The 20,134-nt window shown below is 44.3% G+C and overlaps 1 protein-coding gene across 1 annotated transcript in view; it reads right to left on the bottom strand.

The window, feature by feature from the left end:
• Positions 1–13,271, bottom strand: part of HIVEP1 (HIVEP zinc finger 1) — a 311,461-nt gene extending 298,190 nt beyond the window's left edge. The window contains exon 1 of the mRNA XM_077269893.1: positions 12,984–13,271. The gene's annotated coding sequence lies outside the window, so the exon portion shown is untranslated. The remainder of the gene's footprint in view (positions 1–12,983) is intronic.
• Between the last annotated feature and the right edge of the window lie 6,863 nt (positions 13,272–20,134).

Below are 20,134 nucleotides of genomic sequence, written 5' to 3'. Positions count from 1 at the left end.
TGTTGGGGGCTGGATTATGTGTGGTAATTGGGTGAGGGGGGCGGGATTATGTGTGGTGATGTGGTGGGGGGCGGGATTATGTGTAGTGATGTGGGGGGGCGGGATTATGTGTAGTGATGTGTTGGGGCGGGATTATGTGCGGTGATGTGTTGGGGGCGGGATTGTGTGGTGATGTGTTGGGGGCGGGATTATGTGTGGTGATGTGGTGGGGGGGCGGGATTTGTGGGGGGCGGGATTGTGTGTGGTGATGTGGACTGTGTGTGGTAATCTGGTGGGGGCGGAGCTACTGTGCATGGGGCGGGATTAGCGAGTAATCACGATGCCTCATATATATATATGATAACAATACCAGGCAACATCATAAAGCCACAGGGAAATTAGAGCACCAAATAGTGCCGTAAAACCCACAACCAAAGCAGTAAACCAACTCCATGCAAATAGAAAGAAAGGAGTACCAACGGAGCGTAAAGGTAGTGCAAAATTTAACAAGTTTTATTAATTTAACAGGCATAAAGTTCATGATAAGTCAATACATAATAAAAACAGGATGGTTAAAAGGGAAAATGAGTGTCGACCGGTGCAGACTGCCACTAAATACATCTCATACATTGTGTCAGAGAAGGGAAAGCAGCCATAAGTACACAATAAAGGTCAGCTTGTGAGTGAAGAGTATCTCACAGCCTAAAGTCCTAATCAGTGCGGCGCTTACCAATAAACTTGTAACAGGGCAGTGTGCACCGGACCGGATCCAGCCAACGGGAATTCCTGACGCGCGTTTTGCCTACCGCGAGTATCAGCTTTATCAAGGGGAAGTGACTCTGAGCCAAACAAGGACCTTCAAATAGGGCGGACTGTAAACCATGTGACGTGTCACTTGGTGAATCCCAGCCAGTAACAGCCGTGTAACCGGCGCATGCGCGCATGGGGCAAACAGCTCCGCGTCAGAGACGGCGTCAAGCGTCGCACAGCCGATATGGGTAACACAACCCACAGCGCATGCGCGAAACTATGGTGACGCCCATATATATATATATCACCTTCACATAAGACCAAGAAATAATTTAAAATAAGAAACGTATAAAATGAGGGCAGTAACCACAAGTGCAGAAGCAAAGGTGGGAACCCCACAACACAAGGACATCCTCTATATAAACATATAATAAGGTGTAATTAGGATAAATTGAGCCACAAAACATGTAAAAGAATAATAGTCAATATACTAATATAACATACATCAATGGCAATATGTGACAAAAAAAAAAAAATCAGTAACCTAACACAAAACCTATAAATGTTACATAGATATAAATTGAAGGTATAGTTACCAAGAGGAGGAACCCGGGGACCCACCACACCCGACGCGCGTTTCGCACTGAAATGCTTCGTCCACTGGATATCTATGTAACATTAAGGGTATGTTTCCACTGTCAGGATGGCCGACGGTATCGCCGCAGCGGCAAAGCCGCTCGGCGCTAAGCCCCGCCCCCTTTCTGGGACGCGATCATGCCGGATGTGTTAACTCTTCACATCCGGGATGATCGCTCTCTCCCATAGCGCCCTGTGATATGCCTTGCGGGGACGCTGCGTCCCCGCAAGGTGTACGGACATGCTGCGATCTGAAAAGACGCGCAGCATGTCCGTAGTCGCAGGGCCGCCGCGTGCGGGTTTCCACGCATAGTGGAGACGGGATTTCATAAAATCCCCTCCACTATGCTGGAACATCTGGACGCTGCTTGTTTGACGCTGCAGCTCTGCGCAGCGTCAAACAAGCAGCGTTTCCTGACCGTGGAAACATACCCTTATAGGTTTTGTGTTAGGTTACTGAATTTTTTGTCACATATTGCCATTGATGTATGTTATAAGAGTATATTGACCATTTATTATTCTTTTACATGTTTTGTGGCTCAATTTATCCTAATTACACCTTATTATATGTTTATACAGAGGATGTCCTTGTGGGGTTCCCACCTTTGCTTCTGCACTTGTGGTTACTGCCCTGTTTTTATACATTTCTTACGAGTGTTTCAATAAAATTGATATATTTTTAAATTATTTCTTGGTCTTATGTGAAGGTGTTTTCTTCCGGTGCTTATTGTGATAGTGCCTTCATGGCCCTGTAAGGGATATTATTTGGTGATATATATATATATATATATATATATTAGTTGTGAAACAACTGAAACTATGTCTTATATTCTAGGATCTTCAAAGTAGCCACCTTTTGCTTTGGTGACTGCTTTGCACACTCTTGCCATTCTCTTGATGAGCTTCAAGCGGTAGTCACCGGGAATGGTCTTCCGACAATCATGAAGGAGTTCCCAGAGATGCTTAGCACTTGTTGGCACTTTTGCCTTCACTCTGAGGTCCAGCTCACCCCAAACCATCTTGATTGGGTTCAGGTCTGGTGACTGTGGAGGCCAGGTCATCTGGCGTAGCACCCCATCACTCTCCTTCTTGGTCAAATAGCCCTTACACAGCCTGGAGGTGTGTTTGGGGTCATTGTCCTGTTGAAAAATAAATGCTGGTCCAACTACACGCAAACCGGATGGAATAGCATGCCGCTGCAAGATGCTGTGGTAGCCATGCTGGTTCAGTATGCCTTCAATTTTGAATAAATCCCCAACAGTGTCACCAGCAAAGCACCCCCACACCATCACACCTCCTCCTCCATGCTTCATGGTGGGAACTAGGCATGTAGAGTCCATCCGTTCACCTTTTCTGCATCGCATAAAGACACGGTGGTTGGAACCAAAGATCTCAAATTTGGATTCATCAGACCAAAGCACAGATTTCCACTGGTTTAATGTCCATTCCTTGTGTTCTTTAGCCCAAACAAGTCTCTTCTGCTTGTTGCCTGTCCTTAGCAGTGGTTTCCTAGCAGCTATTTTACCATGAAGGCCTGCTGCACAAAGTCTCCTCTTAACAGTTGTTGTAGAGATGTGTCTGCTGCTAGAACTCTGTATGGCATTGAACTGGTCTCTAATCTGAGCTGCTGTTAACCTGCGGTTTCTGAGGCTGGTGACTCGGATAAACTTATCCTCAGTAGCAGAGGTGACTCTTGGTCTTCCTTTCCTGGGGCGGTCCTCATGTGAGCCAGTTTTTTTGTAGCGCTTGATGGTTTTTGCCACTGCACTTGGGGACACTTTCAAAGTTTTTCCACTTTTTCGGACTGACTGACCTTCATTTCTTAAAGTAATGATGGCCACTCATTTTTCTTTACTTAGCTGCTTTTTTCTTGCCATAATACAATTTCTAACAGTCTATTCAGTAGGACTATCAGATGTGTATCCACCAGACTTCTGCACAACACAACTGATGGTCCCAACCCCATTTATAAGGCAAGAAATCCCACTTATTAAACCTGACAGGGTACACCTGTGAAGTGAAAACCATTCCCGGTGACTACCTCTTGAAGCTCATCAAGAGAATGCCAAGAGTGTGCAAAGCAGTCATCAAAGCAATAGGTGGCTACTTTGAAGAACCTAGAATATAAGACATAATTTCAGTTGTTTCACACTTTTTTGTTAAGTATATAATTCCACATATGTTAATTCATAGTTCTGATGCCTTCGGTGTGAATGTACAAATTTCATATTCATGTAAATACAGAAAAATCTTTAAATGAGAAGGTGTGTCCAAACTTTTGGTCTGTGTGTATATATATATATATATATATATATATATATATATATATATATATATATATATATATATATATATACACACACACAAAATACGTACGTGTCTTTACACACCATGGCTGTTATCAATGATGTTGCTAATGAAGAGGCTTTCACAAAAGAACATCATAGTGGTCCTAGTCACAGTGTTATGGTGTGGGGGAACTTAAAGCACAGCAGCCAGATCCCTCTAATCTTCATTCCAGGTACACAATTCGGTTTAAAAACAAACAGTTATCCACTCTAATTTTGAAAAATTTGAAAATTGCTTGTACAGTATTCCAAGAAAAAAAAAAAAAATAATATCCTGGTTGCCTACAGTACAAAAATAGAAATCACCTTTAAAATGCTGCATTTCAATATGTAAAATTTTGCTCTGGTCATCAAGGCCCAAAACAACCATGGTCATGAAGGGGATAAGACAACTTCATGGCTAATCTACACTCACCGGCCACTTTATTAGGTACACCTGTCCAACTTCTTGTTAACACTTAATTTCTAATCAGCCAATCACATGGCGGCAACTCAGTGCATTTAGGCATGTAGACATGGTCAAGACAATCTCCTGCAGTTCAAACCGAGCATCAGTATGGGGAAGAAAGGTGATTTGAGTGCCTTTGAACGTGGCATGGTTGTTGGTGCCAGAAGGGCTGGTCTGAGTATTTCAGAAACTGCTGATCTACTGGGATTTTCACGCACAACCATCTCTAGGGTTTACAGAGAATGGTCCGAAAAAGAAAAAAAATCCAGTGAGCGGCAGTTCTGTGGGCGGAAATGCCTTGTTGATGCCAGAGGTCAGAGGAGAATGGGCAGACTGGTTCGAGCTGATAGAAAGGCAACAGTGACTCAAATCGCCACCCGTTACAACCAAGGTAGGCCTAAGAGCATCTCTGAACGCACAGTGCGTCGAACTTTGAGGCAGATGGGCTACAGCAGCAGAAGACCACACCGGGTACCACTCCTTTCAGCTAAGAACAGGAAACTGAGGCTACAATTTGTACAAGCTCATCGAAATTGGACAGTAGAAGATTGGAAAAACGTTGCTTGGTCTGATGAGTCTCGATTTCTGCTGCGACATTCGGATGGTAGGGTCAGAATTTGGCGTAAACAACATGAAAGCATGGATCCATCCTGCCTTGTATGGAGCATCTTTGGGATGTGCAGCCGACAAATCTGCGGCAACTGTGTGATGCCATCATGTCAATATGGACCAAAATCTCTGAGGAATGCTTCCAGCACCTTGTTGAATCTATGCCACGAAGAATTGAGGCAGTTCTGAAGGCAAAAGGGGGTCCAACCCGTTACTAGCATGGTGCACCTAATAAAGTGGCCGGTGAGTGTATATATACACTAATAATTGGAGTGACAAGTATTTTTCAATAGTTTTGAAAGCTGGCGAACTGTAAAAAGTGTCTAATACGTAATTAATTAGGTGTATTCCATGCACTTTATTATTTTGGCACAGTTTTCTTAGCAATTATTCCATAGCGTCAACAAGACAACTAATGGCTTAATGCTTTGTGTTCTGACGCTAGGATTTGCTTTTACATATAGAACATGTTGTTCAGCTTCATGACAAATAAAAAGATAAACAAGTTAGTCTGGTATGAGGGGCACACACAAAAGAAAAAATGCAGCATGTCAGGCAGTCAGAATGACCTTGCTGCACTGTGACACTAAGCATTGTGTTTGTGCTGGGGGAGGGACTATAGGAAGGACTGCATTTGCAGTCTGACACTAGAAAAGCTTTTGGCAGGCCTTCAGTCATGTGATTCTGTGGCGGAGGGGCTGTCAGGGGGATCCGTCTGGCCCTGCCCCCTGTCTATTGCTTAAGCTTTCCAATGACGGCATTGGGCTTCCCCTCCCCTTTGTGCACTCCCAGCATTCCCTCCCCTAATCTGACACATGAGGGCCCACTGAGGGAGGGTTACAAGAGCACTGGATGTGTTTGGCAATATATTTCAGAAATCACTGAAGGAGGTACAGTTAAGCATGACATTATGAAACAAAGAAAAGTAAAATGACATTTGCTTTACAGCAGCATTTTTTGTGAATTTCTGTATGCTTTCTAGCACAAAACTTACAGGTAATAATAATAATAATAATAATAATAATCTTTATTTATATAGCGCCAACATATTCCGCAGCACTTTACAATTAAGTGGGGACATATACAGACAGATTCAATACAAGTTAAGACAATTTAAACAGTGACATTAGGAGTGAAGTCCCTGCTCGCAAGCTTACAATCTACAAGGACATGGGGGGACACAATAGGTGAAAAGTGCTTGTAATTTCAGGTCTGGGAATTATAATAAATAGGGATTTTCATACAAAGCTGCATGATCCGGTCATCAGCCCGTGTGTTTAAGTGCAATAGTCAAGTATCAAGTGCAGTTATCATGAGCATGGAGGGTGAGGAGACAGATGAATAGTGGGGTGCAGATTCAGAGTGATATTTGGAAGGAGGGAACAGGGCAAAGTTAGTTTACTGAGTAGTTGATTTGGTAGGCTTGTTTGAAGAGATGGGTTTTTAGAGCGCGCTTGAATAGGTCGGGGCTAGGTATCAGTCTGATCGTCTGGGGAAGTGCATTCCAGAGACCTGGCGCAGCACGAGAGAAGTCTTGGAGATGGAGGTGCAAAGTTCGGATTACGGGGGATGTTAGCCTTAGGTCATTTATAGAACGGAGGGCACGTGTAGGGCGATAGACAGAGATGAGAGAGGAGATATAAGGCGGTGCAGAACTGTGGAGGGCTTTGTGGGTGAGAGAGACGACTTTATACTGGACCCTGTAGCGAATGGGTAGCCAGTGTAATGACTGGCACAAGATGGAGGCATCGGTGAAGCGGCTGGACAGAAATATGACCCTGGCTGCCGCATTCAAGATGGATTGGAGAGGAGAAAGTTTGTTAAGAGGGAGACCGATCAGAAGAGAGTTGCAGTAGTCCAGACAAGAATGAATAAGAGTGACAGTAAGAGTCTTAGCAGTTTCAAAGGTGAGAAAAGGTCGGATTCTGGAGATGTTTTTAAGATGTAGGTGACAAGAGCGAGTGAGTGATCGGATATAGGGAGTAAAGGAAAGTTCGGAGTCGAATATGACCCCAAGACAGCGGGCATGCTGCTTGGGAGTTATGGTTGAACCCTCCAGAGTAATTTTGATGTTGGGAAGAGTGAGGTTAGGCCATGTGCACACGTTAAGTATTTTTCGCGTTTTTTTTCGCGTTTTTTCGCTATAAAAACGTGATAAAAACGCGAAAAAAAAACGCTTACATATGCCTCCTATTATTTTAAGTGTATTCCGCATTTTTTGTGCAAATGTAGCCTTTTTTTCCGCGAAAAAATCGCATCGCGGAAAAAAAAGCAACATGTTCATTAAAATGCGGAATTGCAGGGGATTCCGCACACCTAGGGGTCCATTGATCTGCTTACTTCCCGCACGGGGCTGTGCACACCATGCGGGAAGTAAGCAGATTATGTGCGGTTGGTACCCAGGGTGGAGGAGAGGAGACTCTCCTCCACGCACTGGGCACCATATAAGTGGTCATAAAATAAGAATTAAAATAAAAAATAGTCCTATACTCACCCTCGATGTCTTCCCGCCTCCACTGCATGCTGTCGCTTCGGTTCCTGTAGCTGATGTGCGGTGAAGGACCCTGCCGATGACGTCACTGTCCTGTGATTGGTCGTGAGCGGTCATGTGACCGCTCACGTGACCGCTCACATGACCGCGACGTCACGGAAGGTCCTGTGCGCACACGCCAGCTATAGGAAGAGGAACGGACGCCGCTGAGGAGATGTCTGGGTGAGTATAAGCATTTTTTTATTTTTTTTATTATTTTTAAACATTCTATCTTTTACTATAGATGCTGCATAAGCTGCATCTATAGTAAAAAGTTGGTCACACTTGTCAAACGCTATGTTTGACAAGTGTGACCAACCTGTCAGTCAGTTTTCCAAGCGATGATACAGATCGCTTGGAAAACTTTAGCATTCTGCAAGCTAATTACGCTTGCAGAATGCTAAAAAAACGCGAAAAAAACGGAAAAAAAACGCAAAAAAAAAAAATGCGGATTTCTTGCAGAAAATTTCCGGTTTTCTTCAGGAAATTTCTGCAAGAAATCCGCAACGTGTGCACATACCCTTAGAAGGGAGAAACACAAGAAGTTCCGTTTTGGAGAGATTTAGTTTCAGATAGAGGGAAGACATGATGTTAGAGACAGCAGACAGACAATCCTTGGTATTTTGAATTAGGGTAGGGGTGATGACAGGGGAAGAAGTGTATAATTGGGTGTCATCAGCATAGAGATGATACTGGAACCCAAATCTGCTGATTGTTTGTCCAATAGGGGCCGTGTATAGAGAGAAGAGGAGAGGGCCTAGGACTGAGCCCTGCGGAACCCCGATAGTAAGGGGACGAGGAGAGGAAGAGGAGCTGGCAAAAGATACAGTGAAGGAGCGGTCAGAGAGGTAGGAGGAGAACCAGGAGAGGGCTGTGTCCTTGAGGCCTATGGAGCGGAGCATAGTGAGAAGGAGCTGGTGATCCACAGTGTCAAATGCAGCAGAGAGATCCAGGAGAATCAGCAGGGAGCAATGACCTTTGGATATAGCTGTTATTAGATCATTAGAGACTTTAGTGAGGGCACTTTCAGTGGAGTGTAAAGAGCGGAAACCAGATTGTAAGGGGTTGAGAAGAGAGTTATCCGAGAGGTAGCGGATTAGACGGGAGTGGACCAAGCGTTCCCGGAGTTTAGAGATGAAGGAAAGGTTAGAGACTGGTCTGTAGTTAGCAGTGCAGTTCTGGTCCAGGGATGGCTTTTTAAGTAAAGGGGTTATGATGGCATGTTTAAATGAGGAAGGAAAGATACCTGAAGAAAGAGAGAGGTTAAATATTTTAGTCATGTGAGTGGTGACCACTGGTGAGAGAGACTGCAGGAGAGGTGAAGGAATGGGGTCACTGTTGCAGGTTGTAGGCCGAGCAGAAGCGAGGAGTTTGGAAACTTCTTCTTCTGAGACAGGCTCAAAGATGTCTAGTGAGCTTGAGGTGCGGCAGGGAAGGGGATCCAGGCACTGAGGAGATTGGGCTGAGATATCCTGATGGATGTGGTTGATTTTTTTCTAGGAAATAAGTAGCCAGATCCTCACCACTGAGATTGGTGATGGGGGGCTGTACTTTAGGTTTCAGGAGGGAGTTTAAGGTTTCAAAAAGTCATTTTGGGTTGTTGGATAGTGAGGTGATGAGGGTGGTGAAGTAGGATTGTTTGGCCAGATAAAGGGCAGAGTTATAGGTTTTGAGCATGAACTTATAGTGGATGAAGTCTTCTGCTAAGAGAGACTTTCTCCACTGCCGCTCTGCACACCTTGAACAACGCTGAAGAAAGCGTGTTTGCATAGTGTGCCAGGGCTGCCGTTGTCTGTGTCGGGTCTTTCTGCGTGTAGAAGGTGCTGCTTCATCTAGGGCATTCTTCAGTGTATTATTGAAGTGTGACAATGCTAACTCTGGACAGGAGAGGGAGGAGATGGGGGCTAAAGATGTGTGGAGATTGTTCATAAGCTGCTGGGTATTAATGGAACGTGTATTCCGATAAGTGTGGTAAGTGGGGGTGTCCTGAGTGAGGAGACAATTCTTGACAGAGAAGGAAAGAAGGTTGCGGTCTGAAAGCGGGAGAGGGGAGTTAGTAAAGTCGTGCAGCGATCCGGGACGGGAGAAAACCAGGTCCAGAGTATTCCCGTCCTCATGCGTAGGAGAATTAGTAAACTGTGAGAGGCCAAATGAAGAAGTTAGAGAAAGAAGATGAGAGGCAGATTGGGAGAGGGGATCATTGATGGGGATGTTAAAGTCTCCCATGATGAGGGTGGGGATGTCACAGGATAGAAAGTGAGTAAGCCAGGTGGCAAAGTGGTCTAGAAACAGGCGGGAGGAGCCTGGAGGGCGGTAAACAACCGCCACCCGCAAGGAGAAGGGCTTAAAGAGGTAGAGGCTGATTAGCAACAATGTCAACAAATGTCAGGCTGGCCATATGCTAAACAGTCTACCTGGATACCTAGCTCTCCTGACAGGGATGTTTTAGCCACTACTTACATAATAATTCTAAGGGTACATGCCCACGATCCGGAGTTGCTGCTGGTTTGACGCTGTGTAATACAGCGTCCAGATGTTACAGCGAGGTGGATGTGATTCCTAGAAATCCCATGTCCACTTTGCGTCCACAGTCGCCGCGGCTCACCGGCGGAGACTGTCATATGGCGCATCACTCCAGACCGCAGCATGTCAATTTTTCTTGCGGAAGCGTTAGATCATGCGGATCTACCTGCATTCAATAGACAGCAGCGCTTTGGTCACAGTGAACATACGCTGCATCCAAAGCGCTGCCAGTTCTGGATCGTGGGCAACCGGCCTAAGGCATCTTTTATTCAAAGCTTTGCAATGAGACGTTCCTGATATTCCTCCTGTATATAGCAAAATGAATTTAGAACTGGGTATAACCATCCCTCTTGTGAAAGCGGTGTGCCCTTCACAGACTGAACAATGTCAGGGAATTTGTGGACACACCCCTACTGGTAACACCCAGACATACAGTATAATTCTAGGAGGAATAACAGAGGAACAGATCTAAGCATTAGTTTTTCCATTAAGAAAACAAGTGTTTACTAAAGTAAGAGGACAGCTGACGGGTTCCATCTAAGGACACATTCACACTTTCAATCTTTTATATCAGTATCTGTAAGCCAAATCTAGGAGTGGGTGAGAAACACAGAAGTGGTGTCATGTTTCTATTATACTTTGCCTCTGACTGTTACACTGCTGAGGTAAAAAAATAAATAAATCACCAAATACTCAAAGTGTGAATGTGGCTTATGTGTAATTATTCCAGGGAGACCAATTCTCCCACCCCACGTTATTAGTAGCATGGGGCTCATGTTTGTGCTACAGGTATGATCTGGTTTTACATAAAAAAAACCAGCAATCCAAGATGGAAATCTGGATCCATTATATTTTTGAGGTAATAAATTACAGGTGAATGCGGTTCAGACACCAAGCCCAAATAGTCATGTGTCATATGTCGAATTCGGCTAACTGTCAAGTTTTACTAAGTGCCAATCTTAAATAGACTAGGTACTATATGCTATTAAATATTCTGTTGGGTGCTTTAGCAATTGACAAACTTCTATTTTAGATGCTCGGTATGTGGCAATTGAAAGAGGTTCAAATGGCAAGTTAGAATTTATGTCTCCAGTAGGTACAGGCGAGGCCGTCACCCACCATTCTGTTTGTCAATACCGAACATCAATAACGTGGTAGTCTCATCACAGATACCCTATCCCAGATCTCTGGACATTACCGATAAATATGAATATTGAAAAGTCTACATACATAGCATTTTCCATTTTGGCATTTGTGTGGTCAGTGGCATTTTTTCCCTAAATGTATCATGCCTTCGGTATAGCATTTTTTTTTTCTGCATGCACATGTTACAAAATAAAAAAACATTGTAAATGCATGGCATTTCTGAAAATATTTTTTGGACATGTATGTGTATATACAAACACAGACGAACGAGGCTATACAAAGTGGCTCTCAATTCTAACATAAGTGGGTTACCCTCTATGACGTCAATGTGCCCTAGGACAGATGCGCTACTAACTTGCCCGGCGCCCGCACGTAACCAAATGCTGTGGGGAGCAGGGCTGTGGAGTCGGAACCCATTTTGGTGGAGTCGGAGTCATGGAAATTGAGGAGTCAGAGGTTTGGCTTACCGACTCCACAACCCTGATGGGGAGAAAATTAACTTTATTCTCCCCGGCAGCAGTCGGCTTCAGTCATGGCGCAGGGTTCAGGCATCGCTCTGAGCATACAGAGCGGCTGCTGAAGCCGCGTTCCTGGCCCTGACATTGGCGCGGTTGTCAGTCAGGGCCGAGAGCGTGGTTATAATTGTACTCTGTATACTCAGAGCAATGACTGAACCCAATCCAGTGCTACCCCCGTGAATGAAACTGAAATGCTGCCGGGGAAAAATCTATGGCAAACCCACAGCAAAATTTGCATGTGATTTTACAAAGCGTATAAATAGGAGTTGGTAACATCTCATCCACAATACCAGTACAGAAATACAGTGCAGATTCCAGCCCAGTAAAAAGGCAGTGTACTTATCCCATGTGCACACACCCTTAGTGTAGAGTCACATGAGCAGAAATATTGCAGATTTTTGTCTTGTCTGCAAAGCCATGAAAATTGTGGATTACGCTGCAGAACACACCACTGAAAAGTCTGCAACTGTAGATTCCCAATCACCATAGTTCCGCCATGTAATAGCAGCTATACTCGCCCCCCGATTGCATTTGCAGTGTTGTTGGCGCCTGCTCTCCCGAGGATAGCGTGACATTATGTCAGGAGAGCCCTACAGCCAATCAGAGGCCACTTCCTGACACCTAAAAGAAGTGAGAGCTGCCATGGCGATCCGACCTCCTCTGGATGTCAGTTACATCTGAAAGAAGTAGCTGCTGATTGGCTGCAGGGCTCACATGACAGAATGTCATGGGAGAGCAGACTTCGTTGGACCGCCGACCGGTTTGGAGGGGAGCATAGCTGCTATTACTTTACACAGGGGAACTCTCGTGGTTGAGAAGACGGTTGTCCGAATAGTTGTTTTTTTTTTGTTATAATGGAATTTATCAGCTGCAGCAAAAATAATAAACAAATAAAACCACTGCTGAGGATTTTTTGGAAATGCTGTGGATTTGGCGATATCCACCACGACATAAATCGGCACGCTCTAGTTTTCTAATTCGTATCACCGGCTAATGTCCACTGCAAATTGTCTGCTTTGGTAAAACGTCATGCAGAACATGATACTGTGATGCGCAGTGGATTTGCTACAGTGTGGAACATGCCCTAGATTCTGACTGGAGGGAAAAAACGCAGCACCAGCTCTGGACACTGGTGAAAATGTGGCATGTTTCCTTACATAATCTCCACATAATCTCTGGGCACAATCGCTAATCCACGCTCTGCAGCCAGCTCGCGCATGCGCACAAGCGCTGCCCGTCACTGCAGACAGCCCTGAGCCGTCGTGCGTCGGAAACCCCTCCGACGAACGTCCGCCTGCACTGTGCCCTCCTCCCTCAGCGCACAGCCTCATTAGGGCAGCCGGAGATCCCGGAGGTTCCTCTCCGTCCATGTAATGTGGCCTCCTATGCCATGTTGGGCTCTTACAGTGTAAACCTTCTGCGCGGTGTGAGGAGCAGGGAAGCGGCTGCACGGAGCCACTAATGTACATGCCGAGCACGAATCACCACATACTCACCAGAACTCACGGGTTTCCCGCACAGACCCTCACACGGAGCACTGGAGGGAGCGCTCGGGACCCCTCCTCTTTTTTTTCTAGAAACTTGAATATGTCCGGGGTGAGGGACAGGAAATGAGCGCGGGGTAATGGCAGCTAGCGCTCGGGGGCTTCACGTCCCATCACTTTTCTGTGCTTTATTGTCAGAGGAGGGATTCCTGCTTTCCTCTCCTGAGGAGGCATAGCATGGGGTGGAGCAAGGGGCAGGAGCTCAGCCCTACCATGTGCATGGCCGGCTCAGGAATCCCCTCATGCATCACTTCCCCATCCCCAGGCTGCTCTCGCTCTGAGAGAAATCTGTTTCAGAATATGCTTTTTTTAAAATTTGTGTGTGTCTCTGGAGGGAGTTTTTAACCATTTTTTGAAGTTTTTGTAGTGTCTTTTAATATAATTTTCTGCAGCCTTTTGTCTTGATGTTGTCAAATTTGGAGCAGAGTCTATGAGGAATCCGCCTCAAAGAAGTGACACATCATTTCTTTATTTCTGCAATGAGATTTTCAAGATATTGTCACTGTAAATACTTTTATGCCTAAAATTGACAGTAGTAGTCTAGGAGGGATGGCTTCATTGGCTAACCAGAGAAATGATATTTGCAAGCTATCGGAGCACGGAGGCTCCTTCATTAAGGCTACGTTTACATTTGCGGTCGGCGCCGCAGCGTCGCCGCATGCGTCATGCGCCCCAATATTTAACATGGGGGCGCATGGACATGCGTCGCACTTGCGTTTTGCGCCGCATGCGTCCCTGCGGCGCCCGCGTCCGGGCGCAGAGGACGCAGCAAGTTGCATTTTTGCTGCGTCCAAAATCAATGAAAAAAAGGACGCATGCGGCGCAAAATGCAGCGTTGTGCATGCGTTTTGCTGCGTTTTTGTTTGCGTTGTGCGTTGCGGCGCCGATGCTGCGGCGCACAACGCAAATGTGAACGTAGCCCAGGTTTCCATTTCCTGAAGAAGGTGCCTCTGGTGCTTGGATACTTGTGACATTTTTGGGTATAAAAGTATTTACATGAATTTTCTGGCTAGCACGGTACCACAATATAATTTTTTTTATTGTATAAAACATTGTTAAAACTAAAATTCTCCAAAAAACTCCTCATCTGATCGGCAAAGTGAATCAGAGCCTAGCTGCCTAGGTCTGGCACAATTGCAGCACGTTTCAGGTGATGGTCATGCCATGACTCTCCTTATGGTCCCCTGCGAGATCGGATAACTTTATTATCTCTCAAAGGTGGGCGTGTTTAAAATATATATATATATACAGTGTATATATATATATATATATATATATATATATATATATAGTAACTGGCAGCATTTGTGCTGCCTCACTTTGATTCCCGCTGCCTGTTCTTTGGGCGGCATTAATAAACTTAAGTTTTTTTTACTTAACCCCTTTACCCACGTAGGTGGTTTGCACGTTAATGACCAGGCCACTTTTTACAATTCTGACCACTGTCACACTTTATGAGATAACTCTGGAAAGCTTCAATAGATCCTGGTGATTCTGACATTGTTTTCTCAGGACATATTGTACTTCATGATACTGGTAAAATTTCTTTGATATGACTTGCGTTTTATTTGTGAAAAAATGGAAATTTGGCAAAAATGTTGAAATTTTCCAACTTTGAATCTTCATGCCCTTCAATCACAGAGATATGTCACACAAAAGACTTGATAAGTAACATTTCCCACATTTCTTCTTTACATCAGCACAATTTTTCTTTGTTATGAAATGATAAGGGTTAAAAGTTGACCAGTGATTTCTCATTTTCACAACAAAATTTACAAATCCATTTTTTTTAGGGACCACCTCACATTTGAAGTCCCTTTGAGGCGTCTATATGATAGAAGATTACCTAAAAGTGACACGATTATAAAAACTGCACCCCTCAAGGTGCTCAAACCACTTTCAAAAAGTTTATTTACCCTACAGGTGCTTCACAGCAATTTTTGGAATGTGGAAAAAAAATTAACATTTAACTTTTTTTCACAAAAAAATTACTTTTACAATTTTTTTATTTTGACAAGGGTAACAGGGAAAAATGTACCCAAAAATTAGTTGTGTAATTTCTCCTGAGCATAACGATACCCCATTTGAGGGAGAAAACCACTGTTTGGGTGCACGGCAGAGCTCGGAAGGGAAGGAGCGCCATTTGACTTTTTGAATGCAACATTTTTTGGAACAATTGGCGGACTCCATATCACGTTTCTAGAGCCTCTGTTGTGCGTAATCTGTGAAAATCCCCCACAAGTGACACCATTTTGTAAAGTAGACCCATCAGGGAACTGATGTAGATGTGTGGTGAGCACATTGAACACTCAGATGCTTCACAGAAGTTTATAAAGTTGAGCTGTAAAAATAGAAAAAATCAAATTTTCCCCACAAATTTGTTTTTAGTGCAAAATATTGCATTTTCATAAGGTTAGCAGGAGAAATTGCACCATACAGTTTGTTGTACAATTTCTCATGAGTACGCCTATACCCCTTATGTGGGGCAATACTACTTTTGAATCACAGTGTAAAGCTCAAAAGAGAAGAGTCACCATATTGAAGTTCAGATTTTGCTGGAATGGTTTGAGGGTGCCATGTCACATTGGTAGAGCCCTTGAGGTGCCAGAACAACAGAAACCCCCTATATGTGAACTCATTTTACAAACTACATTCCCCAATAAATTCATCTAAGGGTGCAGTGATCTTATTAACACCACTTGTGCCTCACAGAATTTTAAACCACTGAGTGGTGAAGAAAGAATAAATTACATTTTTATCACTAAAATGTTGTTTAGCCCCAAGTTTTTAAGTCTTCTAAGGACTAATAGGAATTATTTTTACAACAAACAGGTCAATTTTTTCCTGAGTGCGCCAATACCCTACATGTAATCAGGAAATATTTTTCAGGCACAGTGCAAAGCTCAGAAGGCACGGAGAGCCCATGAGGTGCCAGAACAGCAGAACTCCCCATAAGTGACCCCATTTTGCTAACTACACCTCTCAATTAATTCATCTAGGAGTGCAGTGATCATATTGACAAAACGGGTGTGTCACAGAATTTTATTCCATTGGGCAGTGAAGACAAAATGACATTTTTACCACCAAAATTTTGTTTTAGCCCCAGATTTTACGTTTTCACACAAGAAGTGGGTAAAAAATGGCACAAAAATTTGTCCCACAATTTCTACTGAACTTTGCAATACCCTATATGTGGCTGTACAGTACTACTTAGCCATACGGGGAGACTCGGGAAGAACGGAGTGCTATTTGCCTCAGAGAGTGCAGATTTTTCTAGAACAGATTGCGAACTCCATATACAGAGCCACTAATTGCTAGAAGAGCAGAATCCCCCTCAAGTGACCCCATTTTGGAAACTATACCCCTTGGGGAATTTATTTACAGGTGTAGTGACGATTTTGACTCCATGGGTATTTTCCCGAAACAAGCAGCAATGAATGTTGCCGAGTGAAAATTGCAAACTGCCGTTGTAGTGATCAGTATGCTGTAGTGACCAGTACTTTGTAGTCACCAGTACGTTATGCCCAGCCCGTGCTTTTAGAGGCATGCACCCGTAAGTTAGGTAGGCTCTCATCGCTTCAGAAATGCCAAACCTGGACGCAATATGTGGTTTAGGTACACTGTGGGGCTCATAATAAATGGGGGCATTTGGATTTGAGAGCGGAGAATTTACTGAATTTCTTTTGGCGGGTGAGGAGACATTTATCTTTTCCAGAGCCTTTGTACTACCAGTAACGTGGAAGCCCCCTATAGTTCCGTTAACAGATGACTGATCTGAGTGCAGACTTTCTTTTTTAAGTAGAATGAGTTCAAGCTTCATTAGAAACATTTTACATAACGTTTTGGATCACAGTTATCCTGCGCTATATGCTGAGCACTTACTTTGAGGTTTCCATATAAATCTCTGAGTGACGTGATTCAGATTAAACCCCCCCAAAGGATCCATTCACTATAATGAAGGAACAGAGTTACTCTGGACTCTTTTCAGTGGTGTCCTTCTTTTCAGTAGTACACAAAACTGTGGCCGACTGCATTTTATGTAATCCTAAAAAGGCCGACACCGCCGGATCACAGGTCAGACGGCGTCCACAGTGCCTGCATCTGTCTCATAGGGAATCTTCCATCAGAGGTTCCGTCTGAATCACGTAGTTCAGAGATTTATATGGAAACCCCAGTGGAAGCACTCAGTGCAGTACACAGGATAAATGTGCCCTGAGCCTTGCTGCTATCATTGGGAGGCAGAATGAAAAAATCAACAATAGGTGAATAATTGCTTTTTTAACTTTTTACGCTGTTCCTCGTTCAGTATATGTGATTAGGCAACTTTATTCTTCGAGTCAGAGCTGGTATGTCACTTTCCACAAGGAGAAACCTTAGGCCTCAGTACAGAGCATCTCACCTAGCCAAATCAGTTCTCATGCTTCACACTGATGAGGGCCAACAGCCCAAAACACCGTGCCTGTGAATTGAGATTCTGATTTGGCTTTTATCCTAAGTCATATTGCAAGACTCGATAAAGGGTTGATTGTGACTTGTAGGATCGCTACTTCCAACAGGAGGCGCTATAGTCTTCAAGTCCTCATTTTCTGTGAAGAGGCAATTTGCATATTAAATTTCCCAGAGGAGCATTGCACGGCAAATAAACCTCCTTACCTTGACAAGCCAGAGCTGGTATGTCACTCTTCACAAGTAGAAACCTTACCCCTGAGACCTATTTTTTTATATACAGTTGTCACGTAGCCGCTCTCAGCACATGACTTGGGGTTGCGCCTGCAAGGGTTAATCTATCTCCCCTCTCTCAGTCCAGCATTCAACCTCTGTCCTATGCTGTAATGGGAGCATAAATCACACACCGACCCAGGCCACACACCCGCTCATACACGCTGCCACCACTCACCGAACACATGGGCGATGAGTCCTGGAAATATTACTACTTCTGTCTGCCACCCATAAGGCTCACACAGTTTAAGGCTATGGATTCTTTAGAACATACAAGGTTCAACTTGTTAAAGTTTTATGCTTTAATACAAAAGGTACAGTGCTTATCATAAAAAAAGGTATAAAAATATGGTAATAAAGAGACATACAAATATGCAAAACAGTTATAAAAATAAACAAGAGAAAACTTACAGAAATGTCTAACTTTGTATTCTGCTTTCTGCTCCCTGAGGGGGGAATGGATGGACTGGAACACATCAGCTAGGCTGCCCTCAATCTGTTAACATGATTCTATGTATACAGGCCTAATTTATAGAGTCACCCTGGAGGTCAGATTTCTAGAACAGCCTCTCAGGTTAATATTATAATTGCTTGTTTTTTCATTGGCCCATGGCCACTCCACCAATGAATATATTATTTTCTCTGAAATTCTTGGTGTAAAGTTTCCCACAGATAGATAGTGTCAGGCTGTAATTGACATCTCTCTTCAAAAGAGCTACAAGGTGTGAAATGTTTCCCCTTCTTCCTGGTTCCCACATGACCCCCTGGCGAGATTGGAGACAGCAGATTGCCCTCCGGATTACATATGTTGTGACCCCCTGTGAGTCCTGCAGCCTTCAGGACAGATGTTACATTACTGCTAGTCACACAATATATCTATACATATTTCGCTACAACAGTCATCTCGTTAGATGTAAAATGACTGCTGATGGGGCAGCATCAGACCAGAAGACCAGTCCATCAGCCTCCTCCATCAGGAGAGAAGCTTTCCCATGCTCTATCAGCAGTCATTTCATTATACAGTATAGGTAACAAGAGAGGATGGTATGTAATAAAAATCAGGGGTCTACATAATAAAGGAAACTAATATATACAGTATATATATGCAGTATATATATATATATATATATATATATATATATATATATATATAGTGATGCAGTGACCCCTGTTACAGCTAGGGGGCGCTGCATGTTCTCCTCAGAATACGTACGGAGGCGTATTGAGGCCATGGGAATGCATGGCAGTTGCAGGCATGATTGTAAATGGTCGGTATGTGTCGCAGAGGGAGTCTGCGCTGTAAGCCTGCAGTAATGTTCTAGGACCTGTAGTTCCACAAGTGTTTGTTTACTATAAAGGGAGGCTTATAGGGTTAGTTGAAGAGCTGGGCGGGTCTGACTAACCACGCACACCTCCCACGTATGGGAGTGGTTACAAGCATATAATGTGACCATGGTGGTCACATGGTTGGACAATGTATGGACCTGTTTGGTCCGTGTCTCAGGTCCTGGAAGGCCTCTGTGTTGGGAGGTCCTGGGAGTAGGACCGGATCCCTGAAGAGCACATGGGGAGGCCTTGGACCTGGAGTCCTGTGTGTTGGACGGTCCCAGATGGGGATGGACGTCCTAAATAGCGCACAGAGAAGCCATGTGTGCAGAGTCTGTGATGGCACTGCATTGGGGAAGCTATCATCCGTCTGAGGATCTGGACAGTCGGAAGTGCACTAGTCACAGGGACAGTGATCCTAGTATGGCAGCTTCCCCAGGAAAGAGTACTGACAGCAGTCAGCGTGTAGAGCAGGAGCTCCTGGAAGGTAACCCAGAGTATGGGGAACTGTGCGGTCTCCCATGGTAACTGGACGGCGTAAGGTCCAGCATGTTTAGAGACTGCAACCTAATGTCATGTGTTGGTGCCTGATGTGTTCCATGGACATTAATGAACTGTTTGGCATGCGGTCACCCACGATAACTGGACAAAGAGGTCCGGTGTGTTTAGTGACTGCGTTTCAAAGCTGTATACTATGAAGTGTTTAGGACTATGTGAGGTCTGTGATATGTAACATGGCCTACAGTGGTTTATGCTGAGTGTATAACAGACCACATGGACTGTTTATGTGAAAAACCGCGCCTGTCTACATTTATCCTGTTGTCAAGCAAGTATTCCCCAACCCGCTAGTGATCGCAGCATCACTATATGTATAGTCTAAGGAGGCTAATGGCCGCATAGTCGATGGGAGGTATGTGTCACAAAGATGGCTGCGCTCTGTGATGTACCCCGGGTATCTTCTTTACTGCATGTAAGCACTAAGTGGTTCGTTTGGTGCACCTGAGACCGGTTTGCGGGTAGCTATTAGACATGGGTGGGTCTGGCTACCCACATACCTT

The sequence above is a fragment of the Ranitomeya variabilis genome, chromosome 6 (assembly GCF_051348905.1).
Source record: "Ranitomeya variabilis isolate aRanVar5 chromosome 6, aRanVar5.hap1, whole genome shotgun sequence".
Classification (NCBI taxonomy): Eukaryota; Metazoa; Chordata; class Amphibia; order Anura; family Dendrobatidae; genus Ranitomeya; species Ranitomeya variabilis.
This window is presented reverse-complemented; position numbering and strand designations above follow the sequence as displayed.